The following is a 23,721-nucleotide window of genomic DNA, read 5'->3' on the forward strand; positions in this document are numbered from 1 at the left end:
AATGTAGGAGGTGAGATAATTTATGGGAGTGGCAGGTTACTACAGGAGGTTCATCAGGAACTTCTCATGTATTGCATATCCTATCACATCATTGCAGTGGAAAGGTAAGAAGTTTGAATGGACGGTAGAATGTGAAGATAGTTTTGAGCATCTTAAGCAGTTGTTGACACATGCACCAGTGCTAAAGATTGTGGATCCAGACTAGGAGTTTGTTGTGTGTACAGATGCTTGCAAAAGTGGACTTGGTGGAGTTCTCATGCAAGAAGGATGGGTAGTGTGCTATGAGTCACAGAAACTGAATGAGCATGAGCAGAACTATCCAACGCATGATCTTGAGCTAGCAGTGATTATACATGCATTAAAGATGTGGAGACATTATGTTTTGGGTATGAGGTTTACATTAATGAGCGATCACAGTGGGTTGAGGTATTTGTTTGACCAACCGAATCTAAATGTCAGGCAAGCTAGATGGTTGGCCACCCTTAGTGAGTTTGACTTCGAGATCAGATACATCAAAGGGAAGGAGAATCGGGTTGTAGATGTTCTTAGCAGGAAGGTATAGGTAAATCATATAGCAACTATAAGCTCTTATGGGACAAAGTTGCAAGATACGATTTTGTATGCAGGTCAGCGAGATGATAAATACATGGAGATCATGCACAAGTTACAACAGAGCATAGGGACAGGCACAGGCGATCAGGATGCAGATTATTATCTCATGGAAGATGGCTTGGTGGGGTTTTGAGACAAGATCTATGTGTCGAATTGCGATGAGCTCAAGAAGCTTATCTTGACGGAGTTTCATGTGAAACCATATTCGGGTCATCCAGGATATTATAAGACATTGGCGGTAGTAAAGAAGTTCTATTATTGGTCAAATCTAAAGAAAGAAGTCGCTGAGTTCGTGGCTAGATGCTTAGATTGTCAGCAGGTAAAGGCAGAGTGCAAGCATCCAAGCGATCTACTACAGCGTATAGCAACTCTGGAATGGAAATGTGAGGTCATTTCCATGGATTTCATCACAAGTCTTCCGAGGACAGTGAAGCAACATGATTCTATTATGGTTGTGGTTGACAGGTTAAGTAAGGTAGCTCACTTCATTCCGATAAAGACTACATATTCAACTAGTGAGGTAGCACAGGTGTTCATCAGAGAGATAGTGAGGCTACATGGTGTTCCAAAGAAGATTGTGTCAGACAGGGATGAAAAGTTCACTTCCAAGTTTTGGAAGGAGCTATTTGCAGGCTTAGGTACAGAGTTGGCCTTCAGCATAATCTATCATCTGCAGACAGATGGTCAAACAGAGAGGGTCAACAGGATCTTGGAAGATATGTTGAGGATGTATGTGATGCACCAATAGAGGAAATGGGAAGAGTATCTACCATTGGTTGAGTTCACATACAACAATGGTTATCAGGAGTCATTGAGGATGAGTCCTTTCAAGGCATTGTATGGGTGGAGTTGTAACACCCTCATCAACTGGAGTGATCCAGTAAATAGGGTACTTATTTGACGAGACATGTTGACACACGTGGAGTAGGAGATGTAGGTTATAAAGAAGAATCTAAAGGAAACACAAGATAGACAAAAGAGTTATGTAGATCAACACAGAGTGTTCAAAGAGTTTCAGGTTGGGGAGCATGTGTATTTGCACATTAATCCCAAGAAAAGATCTTTGAGGATCGGTTCATGTGCTAAGCTAGCACCACGATATTGCGGGCCTTTCGATATCCTTGAGAGGATTGGACCAGTGGAATATCGACTTTCACTGCCTCCAACAGTGAATTTCCATGATGTTTTCCATATTTCATTGCTTAAGACGTATATAAAGGATGTTGATCATGTTATTGATTGGTCTGTATTGCAAGTGGAGCAAGAAGGAGAGTTCCATCTGGAGCCTCAGTGCATACTGCAGTGGAAACATCTCATGCTCAGGAAAAGAGCCATAAAGCAAGTTAAAGTGCAGTGGAAGGACTTTGGGCCTGAAGAAGCTACATGTGAAACAAAGGATCAGATGTGAGCCCTATATCCTTCATTGTTTGTCAGTTGAGGCAAAGTAGTTTTGGTTTGATGTTGATATATGTTTGTTGATGTTTTGGTATATGTATGTATATGTATATGGTTGTAAATACCACCATGAGCTAAGTTATAAAGCTCCAATAAGTGGTATGGGTGTCATGTTATTATGGTTTTTATATTGTCATGTTGTCATGATGTTTTGCTTTTGAGCAAGTTCTTCATTGTAAAGACCACAACGAGCTAATTTATAAAGCTCCATAAGCAGTATGTTTACTTTTCAATGGTTTTGTTGAGGTATTTGTGTGGTTTAACACCAAGGACAGTGTTCCCCAAGGGGGAGGGTTCTGTAACAACCCTCGTGAAAAGTTCATCTAATAAAAGTTAATAAAGGCAAATTAAGACCACGGGTAAGGGACACGTATTCCAAGCTGAATGTTGGGCAAACATACCCTAGTGGGCATCACTAGATGTGTGTTTTGGTTAAAGAAAATTGGCAAAGTTTAAGGCAAAGGCATTAAAAGGCAAAAAAGGCATTTTTGGCACATTTATTTATGAAAATAAAGGAAATCAGGAGAAAAGGAAGGTAAAAGGTCACAGGTTTCATGTGAGGAGGAAATTGAAGGAAAATAACAGAAAATGAAGAAATTAGAGGCCTCAAGCATAAAAAGGCTTCTGAGGACCAGTTCAGTGATTTTTTTTCGTCAGTTTAAGCTTTTTTTCAAGTTCAAGATGGAGCTCTCTCATTATTCTCTCTCTCGCTCTCACTCTCTTGGTCACTTAGAGTTTTCTTGGAGCACTCTAGTTTGGAGCAAAGGAAAGGGAAGGCAAGGAAAGGAAAGGAAAGGAAAATCAAGCAAGGAACATGGAAAGGAAAGCAGGATCAAGCAACATCAACAGGAATACTTGCAGGTAACCTTTTGCATGTGTGATTTCCTGGTTGGTTTGGACATGCATGGCTTTGCATGTTGGTGTATGATTCTCTTGTTTTCAGCGGCATGGCCTTGTTGGGCTATGACGGTGGTTTTCGGCCTAACCTAGCCTTCTTTTGGATGCCATGGTATGTTGGGATGTTTACTTTGGTTTTTGAGCTTTGGTTTGCTGTATGGATTTCGGAATTCGGGGCATAGGTGGTCTCAAGGTTCATTCCCAAAGGCATAGGAATCCCTTGACCGGTTTTGGTGGGATACACGATAAAGCCTGAGGGAGTAGTCTCAGTTTAGGGCCTAGTGATGTGGGTTTTGATTGCGGTAAAGCCTGAGAGACAAGGAAACAAAAATTTCCTTAAGGATAGTGATGGATTCTGGATGGCATTCCAAGTTCTATTCGGTTGCGATTAGAGCATCGGTTTTGGTGTGATCACGGTTTGGTGAGGGTGGAGGTGGTTTAACCTTTGGATTCCCTATGTTGTTCTTGGATTGGTTGTTCTATGATATCCCAAATTCATGCTTGGAATATGGCACGAGGGTGACTGGTTGAAAGAGAGATTTGGTTCAACCATGTCTATGGTCGGGTGGTACGTGGAAGTCCTGAACCTGGTTGGATTTGCCTATGATTAATAAAAGCTAAGTTTTCTTACTTTTGCATTTATTTATATGTGGATTTAATGGATGTCATATCTCTGATATTTACAGGGTTTAATGTTGGTTATAAGCATGGTTGTGTGATTGGTTTATGTCATGGTTATTTCATGTATTTACTTGTAACTGTTAAATGGATGGATGCAAGACCTAATTGATGATCTTGTAGTTCAATGGAGAAGGATTTGATCCTTCTGATGATGTTTCATAAGTTGTTTCCATCATTTATGCTCTATCTTGTATCCTAGACCTATAGGTTGCATTGATGCCAAGTGTTTGACAGAATATTAGTCACGGTTGGGGATGCTCAAGCCTAGTCTTGAGGGTGATTTTTGATTGATCATCATGGTTATCGGGGTTATAATGTTTTTTTAAAGTTACAACAAGTTCTAGGCAGAGGCCATATTTTGGGCTAGAGAAGTGGCTCGAATCCCGGAGTTGCTGGCACAGAACTAGCAATTCTAGAGCACAGTTGCTAGCAGACAGGCCTGTGAGAGCAAATTTAGGTTGTTGGTCGCTCCCTTGCCCATAGAATGAAAACGACTGAGGCCTAAGAGCTGCAGAATAGCAGTGGGACCCAGGGATAGGTTGTCTGAGTGGCTGACTTGTCTCCTAAGGGTCCTATTGATGATGTTCGATGATTGTATGTGATGTTTCGTTGATTCCACTTCCTTAAGGTGACATAGGAGGTTGAATCTGATTGTACTAGCATCTTTCCTCATGTTTACCCCGGTTGAAATGATTACTTTGGGTAGACCTGGGAGGGGGTGTTACAAATTTGTTGTAAAAAAATAAATATGTTTACCAAAAAAATCTTTATATTATAGGTCAAAAAATATAAAAGAAAATGAAAAATATATATATAAATAAAACTATTTTAAAAATTTATTAAATAATATATAATTAGTTTAGATCCATTTTGACTTGGATCTACTAAACTTAGAAAGGGATCAAAATTTATCAAAATGCAAACTTGTTTTTGAGTGCAAACCTTGAGGAAAGGTTTGAGTCTAGAGAAATTTGATTCCTCTCAACTCTTGGTAGATTTGGGGATAAGATGGATCTATGTTGGTTATGCTAGTTTCTAGTAAAATACTAATAGAATGTTTTGACTCTAAGAAATATTTTATTTACACCTTATATAATATATTCATAATTGACATTCAAATATTTTATTTATGATTTATATTTTCCACATTGAAATGTTAATAGATGCTCCCTCATATTTGGAAGTAAAAAACATATCTCCATAGGATATAATCTCTCTGTACACATACATATACACATTTAATTATTCTTGTTATGAATATCTTTTAAAATGTTACAATTTGTCTATCTATTTATTTATATACACATACACACACAAAAAATGAATTGTTTTTGTTATTAATATTTTTTAAAATGTTACATGTTAACTCCATACTAAACATTGAAGAAATTACAAATCTTTCTCATACCTTGAATTGAAAAGAATCTATTAATGGAATAATAACTCTCTTGCTCTTTCTATCTCTCTCGTTATATTTGATGTTAAAATATTTTAGTCAACATACATAATAAAATATTTGATTTATGGCCCACATTTTTTTGTTATTAATATTTTTAAAATATTATGTATCAACTATGTATTAAGAATGAAATAAATTACACATATTCCTTAAAATGGAAAGTGAAAATATCACAAGTTTTTTTTTTTTTTTTTTTTGCTGTATGCAATTGATATAAAATTATGTTATTTAATATGAACATTCAAATATTTTATTTACGAAGGATATTATTTTTTTATTATTAATATTTTTTGGTTTTAAATATTACATATAAACTCTTTCGATAGAGGAACTAATAATTCCACAAGTCATAAATTAACGTTGAAAGGGAAAGAAAAACTAGCTTAATAAAAACTATGGTAACTTTATCTACGTGATGTTTATGTAAATTCATACCAACCTTCCATTATCCTTAACCTACATTGAATGGGTCATTACATAGTCCCTTATAGCAATTAGAGTTTGTCTTTACAAGTCCATATGCAAATGGCAAATTTGTAGAGGATCAAATTTGTAGAAATATGTACAAATTTGCTTCGAGCTTCGTAACACAAGACAAAAACCCCTTTAGGTAAGCGTAGAGGCTAAAGAAGGCAAAACCGTAGTGGAATTACCAATATGCTAATGTTTTTTTACTTTTATGTGTAAAGGGACGATTAATGGAGACAAGTTCATTGAAATTTGATTAAATTTTAATTGTATTATTAATGTGGTGGTTTATTAATTACTTAATAAACCACCACATTAACCCTGGGCCACCGAGTACCCAATCTGCTTAGTTCCCCAACCTCTTGAGTCTTTCCTTCTTGCATGAAGAGGTGTAGCTCCATGTAACATCTTTAGCAGTGTATCATAGTCTAGCTACCACGCAGATGGCATGCTGATCATTTTCCAGCCAGCCCAACTGTCTCCACTCCAAGTCAATATGTCCCAAAGCATTTTAAAGTTTGCTTCTTCCATCCACACCTTCAGCTCGTTCCTAAGGCTTGAGTTCACAAGAGGAGGCCTGTTCATAATGTTGTCTTCCCAAATCCTGATGCGTTTGCCATTTCTTGGTACCCAATAGGCATTTTCTCTTACGAACGACCCAATTTTAAAAATTAGATTGCTGAGGGGAGATCTAATTTGGTCTTTGGGCTGCTCCAGGCACCGGAGCCTCTGACCTCTGAAATATTTATTCCACAGTACCAACTGAAGCCATCATGGCTTTGGAGCTATGATCTTCCAGATCAGTTTGGCTCCCATTGCTATATTCTGAGTGTTTAGATTTTTAAAATTTAATCCTCCCTCCTATAGCGGCCTGGAGACTGTTTCCCAATTTACTAAAGAAATTCTCTTCTCATTTTTCTTGCCTCCTTTCCAAAGAAATTTTCTAATTAGCTCATCCATATTTTTTATGATTCCCGTTGGTGCCAAAAGAACAGAGAAGTTAAAAAGCAGCAGGCTGCTTTAAACGGATTTGATAAGCACTGATTTTCCGGCAATGTTGAGCCAAGATGACCCACAGGCTTGCATTTTTGTTTTGAATTTTTCTATCTGTGGGTGCCAGTCCTTGTTTCTAGCCCTCTTATGGTAGATGGGCAGCCCAAGGTACTTAAAGGAGGTCCAAGATGTTGAAGCTGCAAAGCCTAGGCATCTAGCTATGGAACTTTCAACGGCTTAAGAAATATTCCAACAATAAACATGGCACTTACCCCTATTAAGATCATTGCCCGCTGCTTGACAGTAGTCTTCCAGCACTTCTTTGAATTTGCTTGCCGACAGTTGAGATGCAACCCCAGGAAGCAGAGTATCATCTGCAAAGAGGGCGTGATTGATTCTTTTGATCCCTCTTGCTATGCACAGGCCAACAATATCTTAGTCTTGCTATTTCTTGTTTAAATGAAAACTGAGGACAGAGGCCTGCAACACAAAGAGGAGAGGTGACAGGGGGCACCCTTGCCTCAGCCCTCTAGATGCTTTAAAGAACTCAGCAGCCCTGCCATTCACTAAAGGCGCAATCCAGGGTTCAGAAATACATGCAGTGATCCACTTGATAAAATTTTGACCAAAACCAAGTTTGTGCATTACATCAAACAGAAATCTGTATCTTACACGATCAAATGCATTAGCTAGATCGAGTTTAATAACCATACCCTTTTCTTTTCGATGAAGACTGGAGTGGATCGCCTCTTAAACCAGGATGAAATTATCTACCAACAGCCTGCCCTGTATAAAGCCACCTTCATTCTCCAAGATGACTGTAGGGAGGATTTTCTTCAATCTGTTTGCTATAACCTTGGTGATCACTTTGTATCCGAAATTACATAAGGATATGGGGCAAAATCTGTTAAAAGAGCTAGCACTCTTTTCTTTAGGAATGAGGGTAAGGAATGATGAGTTAGTGCAGCCTCCAATTTTTTGGCACTCTTGGGATTTTTGGATCATTTTCATAAATTCCTTCTCAACTATTGGCTTGCACGTTTGAAGAAATATGGGCGTGAATCCATCTGGACCCGGGGCTTTATTGGGTTCCATTGCAAAGAGAGCTTCTTTAACTTCATTTTTATTGATTTTATCTTCAAGAACCTGGTTCATTTTGGCAGTGATGAGTTTGGGGACAGCGTCTATCAGATTAGCGTTTTGGCTGATCTCTACGTCTTCAGTATACATCTCCTCAAAGTGGTTTGACGCTGCCCTCTTGTTGCTGGCAAAGTCTTTTAGAGTGTAGTTATCGATTTTAATTTCTGATATAGAATTTCTTCATTTCCTAGCTTGAGCCTGCTTGTGGAAGAAGGAAGAATTTCAATCTCCAGCCTTGAGCCATAAACTCCTTAACTTGAGCCTCCAGAATTCTTCTTCTGCCAGGCAAACCCTATGGAATTTTTGTTGCAGCTGATATTCTTTATCTAGCTCTTCTTTGGTGATTTCGGAAACTTCCAGGTGGAGATGATGGTTTTCCATATCGTTTTGATTTTTTTTTCTATCCACGGCGGGATTGGGCAAGGTCTTTGCCCAGCCTTTCAGCATCCTTTTCACTCTGCGCAGTTTTTCCTCCCAAACAAAGAAAGGAGAGCCCTTGACTGGCTCTTTCGAGCAATCTCTGATCTTTTGCAAGAAATCTGTCTCTTTGGTCCATAGAGAGCTAAATCTGAATGATATAGGTCCTAGATCCTTAGTAGATATCAGTTCCAGACTGATAGGCTTGTGATCAGAAACACTACTATGCAGAATATGCATTCTAGCCTCTAAACCCAGGAGCAGGAAGGTGCTTTGGACAAGAAATCGATCAAGTCTTGCTGCTATATGACCAGGTCCCACTCTCTTGTTTGACCAGGTGAACGTGCCCGTGACTGGTTTTATATCTAGCAGATCCCAGTCTTGCATGAGGTCTTTCGCCCATTCTCTTGCCAGATCCTTGACTATGCTTCCTCCTCTTTTTTCTGATGCGAGGAGGGTGAGATTTAGATCTCCGTCTATAATTATATTTTCCAAAATTTCTAGATCTGCAGAATTTTGATGGAGTCCTAGCAGTATTTTTTCTCACTTGCATTGTTAGGAGCATACACATTGAACAGATAAATAATCTCCTTTGATTCTAAATGTTGCATTTTTAAAAAAATCCAATGAGTATTTAGGGACTCAGAGATTAATGAAAACTTATTTGTGTTCCAGAGCGACCCAAGTCCTCCCGATGCTCCACGAGCAGAAGTTGCATGCGCTCCATTTTTATTCCAAATTTTTTTGCTTGCTTGGAGGAAAGTTGTGTCCTCCAATTTGGTCTCCTGGATGAGGAGAATATCTGGGGATTCCAATCTTATTAGGCTATGCATTTCTTCTTCCTTGGCTGTGGTACCCATTCCCCTACAATTCCAAGAGACTATCTTCATCATTTATTTTTGCCTTGGGGGGCTCCCTTAGAGCCCTGGGTTTGAATCCTATTCATCTTCGAGGTTTTTGCTAGAAGCTTCTCTAGCGTTGGTTGGCTACCCTGGAGCTTGTCCTTATAGGTTTCTTGTTCTCTCTTTTCCTTTGCAGATTTGTGTCCTCTTGTAGATCTTCTAGGAGAGGACTGGGATTCCCCGATTTCCCCTTCTTCCTCTGATTCCTCGGACTCTTGGGTTTCCTCCTCTTCTTCTGAAGCCTTCTCTTTGAATCTCTATGGAATACTTTTGATGGAGGGGGAGGCTTTAGAGGGAGAGGCCTCCTTTGGAACTTCTGTCTCCTGCGTGTTCATGATTTCAGATCCGAGGATTTCAAATTTATTCCCTTGGCTTTCCCTGGCTGGTTTCTGAGCAGGACCCTCTTGAGGAGTTTTGGCGCTTCCGTTTGCGTTCTTCTTGTGAGAGGCTTTGGATCGCTTTGCCTGATTCCATCCATCCTCCTTCCCTTTGTCTTCCACCCCTTTGGACGGACAGTCTCTGGCAAAATGCTCGTAGATGTGGCACTTCCGGCATTTGAATGGCAGCTGCTCATAATCCAGTTTCTGTATATGAGTCCAAGGAACAACAACTATTTTGATGGCTTCGAGTAGTCCGACCTCCAGATCTACCTCCACACAGATTCTGGCACAATCGTACTGGTCCTTACTATTGGCCTTGTCTATAAATTTTCTAAGGGTATTTTCGATGTGCTTCAAAAAATACCAGTTCCAGCAATGAACTGGGAGGTTAGGGAGTCTCACCCACATCGGGACCGCTATAGGCACATCCACCGCCGGATCAAAGTCTGGCATCCATTTGTTTAAATACAACCCTTGGGGGCCCATGAAGTAGGGGCCATTCCTGAAAATGAGATCTTTGTCTTCTTTTGCAGAGAATTCAAACAAAAAGCATCCTCTTCCGAGGAAGTAAGAGGTTACCTTATTTTGTATCAGAGGTGCCCAATTCCTGGCTACCCAATTCTCTGTCGACTTCGGGGAAGGACAAAGTCTTGTAAACTGACCAACCAGAGCCCAATCTGCCAAAGAAAGTGCTACTTGGATTGGTCCTTCTGGCGGGAGGGCGATCTTAGGTATATCTTCAAGCTTTTTCACAAACTTTGCTGCTTCCATCCATTTCTTCTTAGGCAAGGAGGCCAGCAAGGATTTGAAGGCCTCTGCTGCGGAAGAAGAAGGAGGAGAGGGAGTAGGCTCCTCCATGACAAGCCAACCAACCTAGCCAGGGCGGCCGCGGCCGGCAGCAGATCCCTCAGCGGTCTTTTGCAGGCACAAAACAGATCTCTCCGCGGACACCCTCGCAGGTTCCAAGAAGAACCCTCTGCGGATTAGCTCGCAGGCTCAGAACGCGCGAAGTGCGGGCGCGCTTGCAGGCTCAGATCACGCGGAAAAGAAAATCAAAATCTTTTTTAAAATACTTATATTTTAATGTTATTTTAGAATTTATATTTTTATGAATTTTAATTATAAATTATTTTAGTTATATAAATGATTAATTAATATTTGTAGGTTTAAAATAATGATATAAGTGGAAAAACAACTATGATAATAGGATTGGTAATGATTTAAAATTTAATATTGAGAGCTAAAAAAAAAGTTTTTAATAATATAAATAAGTGTAATATGCAATGTTGTTGCTTAGCACGTGTTTTTTATGTAAAAAATAATTGATTGCTTATTTAGATTAATTTAAATGTTTAGAGTTAAAAACCTCCAAACCCATATAATTTGATAGCTACTTTAGATTAATTTATATGTTTATAGAGTTAAAAACCTCGAAAACCATGTTTATATAAAATATGCTACATAATAATCTTAAACCCCAATTTAAAATTTATATCTCTTAAAATTAAATTATTATTATGTAAAAAATTGTATTAAAAATTAAAAATATATAAATTTTGAAATGCAATGTCAATATTTTTCATATAAATACATAAAAATAAATAAATTAAACATTACCTAAATAAATAAATTTAAATGGTTTATGCAAACAAGTTAGTTTAAATAAATATTGTAATTAAAAAATATGTTGTTATTTATTTTGTATTAAATTAATTATCCAATTATTAATTAAAAATATATAATATAATATACTATATGAATGACTTTATTGTCTTGTATATTTTTATTAGTAAAACTATATAGTAAAATAAATATTAAAAAGTAAGGTGTAAAAATAAATTACTAACTTAGCATAAATTACTAAGTGAGATGTACTATTTATTAAATATTATGACCCCTGGTTTTGGTACTTCATACAATGACAATTCATTTTCATAAATATTTAGATTTGATAGGTGTACTCTTTGTTAAATGTTATGCAACTTGGTTGCATACAAGATTTTTTTGATTTTTTGATTTGTATATATATATATTTTTGACAATTCAATTTTAAACATCATTAAATTAGTCATTTCATGTAAATGAATTAATCAAAATAGAAATTCAAATTTAAAAAATTTAAAAATAATTTATTTAGAAATTTCAAAACTAATTGAAAGTCAAACTTTTTTTTGACTAAAAACAAAAACAACATAACCCTATGATAATCACAAATCTTTATTTATAAAAAGTATATAATTTAATAAATTTAATTGTACTCTATATTTTTTTATTAAATTTTAAACATACATATAATATTTGTAAAAAAAACTATAATGTCTAACATCTTTTTTGGTTTTTGTATGTTTGGGTGGTGCCTTTCTATTACTTCAAACTATAACAGGTATTACAAAATAAGCATCCATGTCCAGATGGTCTCAACCTACCCATTGGGAAACCAGGTATGTTGACCATTTGGTTGCATTATAACCAGTCCAAAAATGGAAATGTTTAAGTTTGTCTAGTAATGTTAAATAAACACGGTTGTCTTTATATTCTCTAATATCAACCAACCTACACAATAATGCCAAAAAAACCTTCCTATGCATCTAAGAGGCATTAATCATATGAAGATTCAACCAGAGCTAGATATTTGACACAAAATCCAGGTTGTTTTGTTGGAGGCATGCATGGGATATATCTTTCAATGTGTGCCACACGTGCATTCTGCTGCTGGATTTGACACTCAATTAGTTGGACTTCCCTATGAATTGCCTGAATATCTTCTAAGGGCTCTGGGATACCTGTAAGTGGCAACATTAATGCCTTAGCCAACAAAGTCTTCATCATCTAATAGATATGAAGAGTTTTCATTAACAAGGTTCGTCTACCATGCATGTGGCACATGGGTATGGTAAAATATCACCAAAGTCAGCCAAAATCTCTTGGTCGTTGGGATCCATCTCAACTCTAATTTCCTCCCTCCATTCACTAATTATATTTCTGGCCCGTGAAGGAGTGCTCGTTCTATATGCATTAGTTGTTGTATTACCCAAATGATCAATACTTCCATGCCTGCCACCCCTAGTGGGCTTGTTATGAGCACGTCTTTGACTGCGCCCCTTGCCTGAGCTCGAGCCATGACTTCAAAGGGATGACGAATGTACCATGGTTGCATAGAGGTCCCTTAAGAAAATTTTCCTGAGTTTCCTTGCAATAAAAGTCCTAGAGTCGTTGGCCCTCAGTTGGCTGATCACATAGGGAGGCTCTGATGGAAAGACAGCAATATGAGGCTTCATGTCCCAAGGCTAGAGCTTTCCTACAAGAACTAATAGACAACAACAACCATATAACATTTCAATAAATCTGACCCATAATTTCCTCTCATGATGTTGCACAAGGATGATCTCAGCCAAACTGGTCCATCTTCGATGGGGCTTATCCCAAGACCACATGTGAGGCTTATCTTGTAGAGTGTGACCCTGGGCCTTGACCTCTTCATTACATCGAGGGCTGAGAGACCCCATGCGTAAATGAAGAGTCAACCACCTTCTTCCCCGACTGTAACCTATCACCCGTTTGGACTGACTTCCCATTGACCTTAAATTCTTCAGACTCGAAGCGACCCTTTTTAGAGAAATTTGTTTGTGGTTGGTTTTCACCTAAATGAATTTGAATGCACCAAAAGCTCCCCATGCCCAAGCCCCAAGCTACTAAAAAAGGACCATAAACAAAGAAGACTCTAAACCCCCTACCCCAGTTTGAGATTTGATTGTGGGTATGGGAAGGACGACTTTCATGACTTAATAGACTCGTTGACCAAAGGGTTATGGGAAAACATGATACCTACCAAACAACCGCATAACCAGACCAATCCCAAAACCAAACAGAGAGAACAATACACACAAACCAAATACATTTGACACTGATACACAACACCGAAGACATAATAGAAAGAGAGGGGCCTTCCAAAACATACCCACAAGAGTATAGGCAGTGTGGAGAGATCACACGAAAACTAACCTGGTAAACTACCCTTGGCACTCCCCACGCAATATCTGCTGCCCTCAACCTCAGCTCCTGCTTACTTGCTAAGAGTTTCCAAATCTTTCCTACCAAAATTCGGATAAATGTTATACCATCTGACCAACTGGCCTCATTCGTCATTGTATGCCACCACCTCTGCTCATTAATATGCCTAAACTTTCCTTGCATGAGTTTACATGTGCAGGGTGATCCACACCACCCCCCGTCATTCATTACCATCATTAACATGATTACTGTGACCTAAATCCCATAGTGCTCTCTTACTCAACTCACACCCAGATCAGGGTAACATCCTCTTTTTAATATAAGCATGACATAATAATATATACTACCATTTGCACCGGAAGGGCGCAAAGACACGCCGATAGGACTAAAAAAATGGAAGATCCTATTGTTAATGATACATCAGACTGAATCTTCCTAGATAAAACATTGGAAAACATGGTCAGCGCATATTCGTTGTATTCGGTGGTGTTGATTGGGAAAATGTCTAGATCAACATTTTGGGAAATCCATGAAGTCAAGATTTGTAACTTAGGTATATATTTGAAGTGGTGGTTACAAGTAGTATAATGAGACTAGTTATCCTTTTACACAACAAGTGTACAATAGAAGAATAAATGAAAGATAAACTATAACTCTAAGGTATGTATTGCATACATATTACTCTAATATAATGTAAATTATAAGCCTATTAACAGAAGGAAGGATTAACCATTTATAATATTAAAAATCTTATAAAATTGGTTGTTTGAGTTCCAGATATATTTGTTTGACGTGTACTAAAAGAGAGGAAGAGGTGTGTTGTAGTGAAAACACAACACCTCCATTTTATTTTATCATAATAGACATGGGGACCCGTTTGACATTGCATGTAGACTTTGAGTGTGATTGTTTCATTCCAAATCTAATTTGCTTTCCATTTACACTTGTTTTAATTTTTATAGTTTGTCTAAGTTTGTTTGTTAATAAACTTTGTAAATAAGTTTTTGTTTTAAACATCTTAATTAATTTGATTAATGAATAAAATAGCCCTCGAGACCAAGATGTGTGCATAGGCTTTAAGCCTTAATCATTAAACAAGTGGTTATAATATATCAGAGATATTAGAGCTTTGACATCAAAGGAATCATTTTAGAATTGCCCAATGTCAAAACCCCGATTCATAATACAATTACTTATGTCATAATAAAAGAATATAACATCCAATCCATATAAGTGGTACTGGGGGCATATTAAATTCGAAATATGTATGTGGCAAACACTTCTTATAGACTTTGGAGTATTAAAACAAACATATCATACAACCAAAGTCTTACCATTATATAGAGGTGCTATAATTTAATAGCCCTGTCGGAGGACCCACATTCCATGTCGTTGTTTCCACTCTCACATATCAGAGGTAATGCATAAAAGATATTTCCTTTCGAAACACATTTAAAAAACTTTGATATGATTCCTCGTCAATATTCCAATATGCCAATCCCTCCGATCTTTGATTTCTGATATGCCAATCCCTCCGATCTTCGATAATCATATCCCTCGAACCTCTGATCTCCGATATTCATATCTCTCTGATCTTTGATATCCCAATGTGCCTCCCCCTCCGACCTCCGATATCTACCAAGCTCCGATATGTTAGACCCGATATGGTATTAATTCTGGTCTATAAAGATATCACATCCGCTCCATATTAAAGTCGACCAATATCGCAACTATTTCATTTTGTCTCATTTTAAAAGTTCTGATGAGCTTACCTCCGATACCATTAAGCTCTTGCCACGTATAATTAAATTCCACTTAATTAATTTTAAAAGGTCTCTTGGCATGATGGAAGGGGATGGAAGATCAAATAGATTCAAGGTAAAGAAACAACAACCTTTTCTAACAAGTTAGTGTTTGTATTTAATTGCACAAAACATACTTTAAAAGGATGCAAATATATTACCATGTTTAGAAGGAAGAACAAAAGAGCATATATATTAGATTTAAAGGTAACATATGCAACATTGTCTAAAGGTGGAAGTTGCAACTTGTAACATAGGTGTATATACATAGATGAGAGAAGTATAATGACGAAGTGAACAAAGCAACACCAGTTTGTATCTACAACAATACCAAGATGAGAATTGTGGGATTGCCAATCCATCAGAAAGTTTTTTACATTATCTCTTTGATGAATATGTACAATGCATTGCAGGAAGGCCTTCATCTTATTGAGAAGGTTAATAGTTGACTGTAGACAATGGAGAAGGAAGATTAGGTGCAGAAGTGTTTTGCCCTTATGTCAACAAGAACAAGTTGCTCGACACATATCTCTTTACAGTATCCATATAGTAGGGACATGTACTCGCTACCCATCTTGATAGTCTACAAAAGGGGAAAAACAAGAGCTATTAAATTACTTGAATGCCATGAGTGGAAATCATAATCATAATATTATTAGCATAAGTAAAGGAGAGTGTAAAACATCGATGAAATGCAAAAGAACTACAAGGATAGAAAGTTATGGAGGAAGAAGATTTTATTTATTTGAGAAAAGGAAAAAATATTTAAATTTCAAGTGACTTTTGCAACAAATATTTGTAAAAGAAAGAAAGTATATTGAAATTGAATCAAAATAATACTTACTGGAAGGGAATCATAAGGGACTAGATGCAACGATTAGACTATAGTTGGCTATAAAGACTTTTATGCTAACATGGATTCCTCTTGTTGCCTATGTTTGGCGTAAGCATTGCCTTGCATGCGGGGAGTAGTGACTGAAGGGAAATGGTGGAGAGATGTGAAGATCAACTAAGGTTCTAACTTTGGAGATGGCAATGAATGTTAAGCCTTGCCGGTCTGTGTTTCCAACGTCCATTGTCGCCTTTGGTAATGTCATGCCTTGTGATTTATGTATTGTCAAGCCCCATGTCATTCGAAGGGGAATTTGCCTACGAGACCCTCACGTTATTGTGGGAAATGAAACAGTTGATCACTCCCGGCTGTAGAAAGTGGGGAATTCACGCGGTAAAGGGGAAGAAATACCGACTTCATCCCTGGGCTGTTTAAACGCCCTTGCACCTTAAGGCTAAAAGCATGTGCATTTGGACCTTTGTTTAAACTGTGAGTCAATAACCACCATCAATAAATTGTGAATCAATAACCACTATTGAATTAGTATATTCTTTCTAGGCTGATAAATCTACTACAATATCGTGAGGATGAATCTCATAATAAAAAACCTATCAACTTAATTACAATTAACTTTAACTTTATTAAATTGTATTTAAAAAAATTAATTTTAATTTTTTAATTAATAATATAAAACAACCTATAATTTAATATAAAAATAAATTTCGATTCAAATTTTTTTAATCAACTAGAATTTCTCAAAACCTTGTTCTCAATTGCATCGCATCCAAGTGCATGCTTAACAAAAACTTGTTCCCAAACATACGAGTCCATTTTAAACGGATCAGATAGTAGGAAAAAATCAGTCAGATTTATGGGTTTTGGAGCTGTTAAATCATCACATTCCCATAACAATTAAAAAAAACGGAAAAGAAAGAGTGCTCTGCGGGTAACCCACTGGAAACACTTTTCCGACGAGGTCCATGTTGAAAAATTTGTCTCGCCTCAAATTTGTCTGGCCAATGAGGCGAGCCCATGTGCGTGGAGACACACTCGAATATCATATTCGGAGGGACCATTATTCAGTACTGGCAGAGATGACGATGGTGTTGGTCGTCACAATAGTGATGGTGTTGGGCACTATTCACAGAAGATTATTCCACCTTTTGTTGATGGAATATGCAAGAGCCCCTAGCAGGCAATATTATCCATTGCCACTCACATCTTACCAGTTTTTCGAGCGCAGCATTGCCTTTTCTGCTTTATTAATTCCTCGGCTGGAGAGTGGAGATGGCAGGCTCTCCTCATGCAGGTAATGATTTATTTATAATAAAGTATCACAGTGTAATATTCAATATTTCTCTGGGTACTTATTTTTTTTTCAATGTTTCAATGTTTGCCCTTGTATTGTTGCATTTGCAAAGAGTAAAGGAAATCCGCTACGGAATTTTAAGAATTATTTTAGAACCCCTGTTTGAGGTGGCTTAGGGGGTTTTGCCCAGTGTAGCCTCTGTGGCATTCTGCTGGCTTGATAGTATGGCCATTCCTTCCGTGAGATTCGAACTCTTGCCAGACTTGTGAAAGCTATTGCTCCGAGGCTTCATTATTCTGCCTGTCAACTGAAACCCTATGCACGAAATGCCACTTGGGAGAAAGATTCTCTGGGCTTTCTCACACTCACCGATGAATGACGATGGAATGGATGGATGAAATTAATTTCCCTCGGACTCAGGACTGTAGTCTGTGTCTGCTGGCACTGAAAGGAACAATTTATTTGCAATACTTGCACACTAATTTCTATGCATTACAATTTGTGCGTTGCAAGCCTCACTTTTTTGAGCATAAGAAGTTTTGAATGTTGTTCTTTACTGAGCTGGTAATACTGTTGAAATTCTCCAGATGATGTTCAATGTAAACGGGGATCATGTGAACTCTGTCTCCACTCATACAAGGCCCCCATCAAAACTTGAAACCAATCTTCTTGGTCATCTTATTTGAAGGCGAAGAAGAGGAGAGCATTGCCTATTAAATGCCACTGTAAATCCTTTTCTTTTGCCTCATCACCTTTGTCAATAGCTTGTTGGATTGGCTAACCCTTGTTTGAATGGTGAGTTACAGTTAGCAAATTGTTTAATATCCCTCTTGGGGAGATTAACCTTAGGGTGCAATTCTGAGCTAGGGTATTCAATAAACCATGAAGGAATTGTATTTCATAAAGTAGTGCAGTATTCATCAATTTATGAAACAGTGATACTCTTTATTAAATACACAAGTAGTATATCAAAGAACCTCCCAACAGGGATATAAAATCAAACAGGATTTTTAGGCTACAGACTATAGCTGTCCTCTTGCTGCCACGAAAATCATATCAGCACCCTTATTAACCCTTTTGTCCTCCTGATGGTGGCTCCTCTGGTCAGTTGCAGCCTCAGAAAATTATTCCTTCAACCCTTCACTGCCTCAGAAAGTGGATGCCAGCCTTCCGCTGTCTCAGAAAGCAATGTCTAGCCCTTCGCTGCCTCAAAAGGATGGTCTGCTGCCTGAGAAAAATGTTTGCTGCCCCAGAAAATGAGACTGCTGCCTCAGAAAATGAGACTGCTGCCTCAGGAAGATATCCACTGCCTCTAGAAGATGTTCACCGCCCCAGAAAATCTGTCCACAGCCTCAGGAAGACCTTCGTTGCCTTAGAAAACCAGTCTGCAGCCTCAGGAAGACTTTCGCTTACCTAGAAACCAGTCTACAGCCTCAGGAAGACTTTCGCTGCCCAGAAAGGTAATTCACTGTGGAAAATCCACGAAATTCTGATCTGCTAATATCAACAATCTGAAAACAATTATATTTTCATACAAACACAGAATCTCTCTACCAAATTTGCAGTGGAATAGAAACAAAAATAGAAGCACAATTCACACAATAGAAAAACACAATTTTTCTAGGGAACCCAACTGGGAAAACCCTTGCTTGCTTGAGAATTTTATTGAAGAAGAATAAGCTACAGATCTCTTACAAATAAGTGCTTCAATAGAGAATACAAACTGATCCTTCAGCTTTGAACTAGGCTTGAAACAACCCTGAAAGTAAGCTGATCTGCTTCCCTCAACCAGCCCACACTAAGGCCTGAAATCCTTGCGCATTCCTTAGGAAATAGGCCCCTATTTCCTAGTGCATTTGACCTTCTAAAAAATAGGAATTTCCTCCTATTTTTGTGTGCACTTCCCAAGGGAAATTCTCCTCCAATTATTTGCACAAGAGAAAACTCATTGGCTCGTTCCTCTCACAAGCTTACTTGGTCACAAACTCATGCTCAAGAAGAATGATTACAAGGTGTGCCTTCGATCTCCTTATAAGCACTTTGAATAGGCTATTGTTAGTAAGTTCTATGTTTGGAAAGTCGAACTGGTGCTTTTTTAGTTGACAATAGTTAACACAACTTATTAACTCGTCCCTCCCAAAAATTAGGAGGCTAACTCCACTAATTCTTCTAGTTCCAAAACCAACTCAAACTAGAAGACAAAAAACTTGGTCTCCCACAAATTCGCACTAGTCAAACTGCGTCTTGAACTTGTCCACATCATTGGAACTCATATATGACTAAGGAGAACTCAAAATCGATTCCTTGAATTAAGGTACAAATCGAGGAATCCATTCCTTCGCTACTTTTCAACATTCACTGCCACAAATAGATAAGTCCTAGCCCTTTTACCGTCTCAGAAAATTATACTCAACCAGAATTTGGTCCTGTAGCAAGAAAGATAGGAGGATTGGCTAGGGTGGAATCTTTCACCACTGGAACCAATCAGAGAAAAGGGGTCTTAAAACCCTCCAAGAGCCTCAGCCAAAATCAGAAAGAATAACACTACATGATGATCATAATGAATCTCCTCTCTCCTTTTTATAGATTCTCTTTGGGGCTTTTCCCTTCTCATTTCAATTTTGAGTGACTAGCAAGCTTCCTCCATTTGCCCCAAATTTAATTATTATTATCTAATGTTACCTAAGTTGTAGAAATTTCTCATTTCCCACCCTGGTTTTCAATTTCTCCTTATTTCTCCCATATAGTTAAATGCCCTTTCCCATAACCATACATTTAACAAGCTGGAAAAAATAAATTTGCTGAAAACACAAATTCTGGAAATTTTACAGAATGCTGGAAATTGCAGAAATAAAAATCAGCAGTAATAAAAAGCCATTAAAACACATTTAAACACTGAGATTTTTGGTCAATGTGACCCTGGAAAAACCCCCTACAACTCTTGGGGAAAACTAGTTTGAGAGCTCTTCTTTATTTCTGGAAAATGCCTTTTTACAGTAAGAGAAATATTCAGCAAAAATCAGCAAACAAACTTTTACAACTTATCTTAGCCTTGCTGAAACTCAACCTTGCTGAAACTCCGCCTTGCTAAAACTCCGCCCTGCTGAAACTCCGCTGTACAGACTTGCTGAAACTCAGCCTTGTTGAAACTCCGTTGTTGAAACTCCGCTGCTGATACTCCGCTGCTGAAACTCCGCTGCTGATACTCTGCAGATCACTGTCCAGAAATCTCCCTTGCTCTCTTGCTCTCCTTCTCTCAATCTGCTCATGAAAGAATTAATGACCTTTTCCTCCTTTAATCTAACCCCAAGTGACTTTTGGGTGATCCAAGTGACTTTTGGGTGATCCCTAAATCCAATGGCTGAAATAGATTGAGATCTAAGGCTGAGATTAAATGCTCATTTAAATCTCACTTTTTATTTTTTTAATTCACCCCACTTTAATAAAGACCCACTTAGTCATTTATTTCCAAAGTCACTTTTCCTTTCTAATTTTACATTGACTTTATTAAAGTCACTTTAAAATTAGACTTAGTAACTTTATCACTTAAAGTCACTTTTAAATTAGATTTAACTTTATAAAATTATAAAGTCACTTTAGGAGAAAAATTAAATTCTTTTGGACACTTTTCCCTAGGCCAAAGATCAAAGCCTAAGGGAACCACCTGTCCTTCGGTACCAAATTTCAACATAAGTAACATTAAATAATGATTTCCCCCTTTTTAGATGACTATAGCCTACAAGGTTAAATAAGCTACTGCGTCCTCACTTGGGCAATTAATTGGAAGACGACATTATAGTCCCCCTTCTCGACATTTCTTACCCTCAAGCAATTGCAAATTCGGGTGCTGAAAGATCTGTTCTCCTTCCCACGTGGCATCCTCATTAGGCAAATCCTCCCACATGATAAGATATTCTGAGATCATCTTGCCCCCCAATCTCCTCTCTTGGACAACCATGATAGCTTCCAGAATCAATACTAACTGCCCTTCCTTGTCCAAAGGGGGTAGCTTAGCAGAAGTAATAACCTATTGATCGACTGCCTTCTTAAGGCATGATACATGGAAGACATTGTGGATTTTGCTTCCCTCTGGCAGTTCCAACTCATATGCTACTTCACCAATTTGTCTAATTATTTTGTAAGGCCCATAAAATCTTGGTTTAGTTTCTTTGCACCACTTTTCTTGAGTGAAGACTATCTATATGGTTGCAATCTTAGGAAAACTAAATCTCCTACCTCAAAGCTGTGCTCCACTCTGTGCCTGTCCACTCACATCTTCTGCTGGTTTTAGGCGGCCTGCAGATTCTCCTTAAGGACCTTAAGGATGTCCTGTCTTTCTTGTATCCAATCTTTGGCTTTTGGAGCCTTGCTATCCCCAAATGCCAAATCGACAAATGATGGAGCATCATACCCATACAATGCCTTGAATGGGGTCATCCCAATGGAATGATGATAAGTGGTGTTGTAGCAGTGCTCCTTGAGATGTAACCATTTGGTCCATGCCTTCTACTGTCCTCACACATAGTTACGCAGATACTCCTCAATCCATTTATTCACAATCTCTGTTTGGACTGTTACCACTCAAAAATATCCTCTTGGCTGTGACAAAGGAAGGCCTAAGGTGACCTTTTCAAACTAGGCTTGTAGATTGAAGGCTAGTCCCTTCAATCCAGAGAGGGCCCTCTTTGAAAACCTAGTCACTAAGCTTAGCGATTGGTTGTGTCTTCAAACAATGGCTAGATCTTCAGTAGGGTTTTTGGATTTTGAGTGTGGTGGTTAGGATGAAACAAGTAACCTATTGGGCAATGGAGTCAACCAATCAAGTTTCAGATGTAGATACCAAGATCTTGATTGTATGAATCAAGAGGGATAGAGGCAGGGTAGATGGAAGATTGTAGACATGTCAAACAATTTATGAATGGTAGTAGAAAAAGAAAACAATCCACTATAACAAGGCATGAAACATGAATCCTACAAGCTTTAGGAGAAATAGTGCAAATGCTTAAACCATATGAACCAGAGCATTAACTAATGAATTTTGTCACATAATCTCATTTAAACATCAGAAGATAGAAGCTAAATGATATCACATAGAAAAGGAAACTATCACAGTAGAAGAACTGACTGAGCATACCATCACAAGAATCTATGTATCATGAACATAATCTCCTAGTCCTCTTGGTACTTAAAAATCAACAAATTGATCACACACAACAAAAAAAACTATTTTTGTTTCCAAAATCCAACCTTTTTTCCTCTTTCTGATGTATTATATAGGAAAAATACATAAAGTTTCAGATCCACAAAGTCTGGTAGCATAATTGTAAAATATTTACAATATCTGAGAGTTTAATTTACAAAACATAATTAAAATCCTATCTTTCTAGCTATTCAGATCTCTATTTGCCATTTAAACATTGGTCAAAGCATCTAAAAACTGTTGTACACATCCTCCTCTGTTATTCTTCTGGGAAAAGGATGAGTCATAGTTGAAGTGTAAGACTGAAACTGTTCACACCCTTGTAGGCTTCATATCTGGAACTATAACTCGTAGTCCTCCTTGGTAGCAAAACTATCTGCTAAAACTGTGCAACTGTCTTGTGTAACTGTTTACGTCTTTTGAGGCCCTTTTCTCTTGTGTTGACTCGTATTTTCTGCTCTCCCTTAGCTACAAAACCTTTATGACATATTACCATAATATATCAAAAATAAATTGATTGTTAAAAGGATGAAATGGAGCATGCCAAAATGTTGAGGTAAAATTAGGGTTTTTTCAACAAAATTAGGGTTTCATATATTGCTCTGCCAACGAGGTAAGCTGATCATTCTTCCATAGCTTCTGCAGCCTGAGCAAGGAGGTTTAACTTGTCTTGGCTTCTTGTCATCCTTCTATTACCTTTCTGTATGGTTCTGCTAGCTTTTAGGGTTTCTTTCCCTTTTCTGCCTACATACTCTGTTTTCTTCTGTTTGGTGGCCTTCTTTTTGCTCTTTGAAACCTTCACAATTTCTTCTTCTTCATCAACAATCACCGTCTCCTTTAGCTTAGGGTTGATCTTTGCCTTTAAACTCAGTCTTAGTTTATTTGTAGGATGAGTATGGGGTTTTCTACAGTAAACCCTAGGCTCTGTTTCTATTTCTTCATCCCCTGTTTCCTGAGCTAGGGTTTTGACAAAATTTTTAGTTTCGACTCTCTTTTGCCTTCTGGGTGCAATGTTTCTCATATTTCTTTGTCTCAGTTGTTCCACCTGCTTGTTCAACTCATGAGTGTATAATATCTTTATCAGGCCATGATGACATATGTCATGAGGTAATAGCTCAGGTCTAGTTCTAGCTTTGGTAGACATTTTCAGCAGACTTTGATGA

General features: G+C 37.8%; 1 pseudogene across 4 annotated transcripts in view; it reads left to right on the forward strand.

Annotated features, from left to right (window-relative positions):
• The first annotated feature begins 17,144 nt into the window (after positions 1 to 17,144).
• LOC149141565 (callose synthase 11 pseudogene) overlaps positions 17,145 to 23,721 on the forward strand; it is a 115,209-nt pseudogene continuing 108,632 nt past the window's right edge. For 3 of the 4 annotated variants that reach the window (XR_016264713.1, XR_016264715.1, XR_016264712.1), the window contains exon 1: positions 17,145 to 17,358. The product of XR_016264713.1 is annotated as a callose synthase 11 pseudogene, transcript variant X2 (transcript). Of the gene's footprint in view, positions 17,359 to 17,945; positions 18,084 to 23,721 lie in introns of all 4 variants that reach the window. The other variant, XR_016264714.1, reaches the window with a different exon arrangement.

This window comes from Pinus tabuliformis, chromosome X (assembly GCF_031772625.1).
Source record: "Pinus tabuliformis cultivar Carrire ecotype Pingquan chromosome X, CPIR1, whole genome shotgun sequence".
NCBI classification, from domain to species: Eukaryota; Viridiplantae; Streptophyta; class Pinopsida; order Pinales; family Pinaceae; genus Pinus; species Pinus tabuliformis.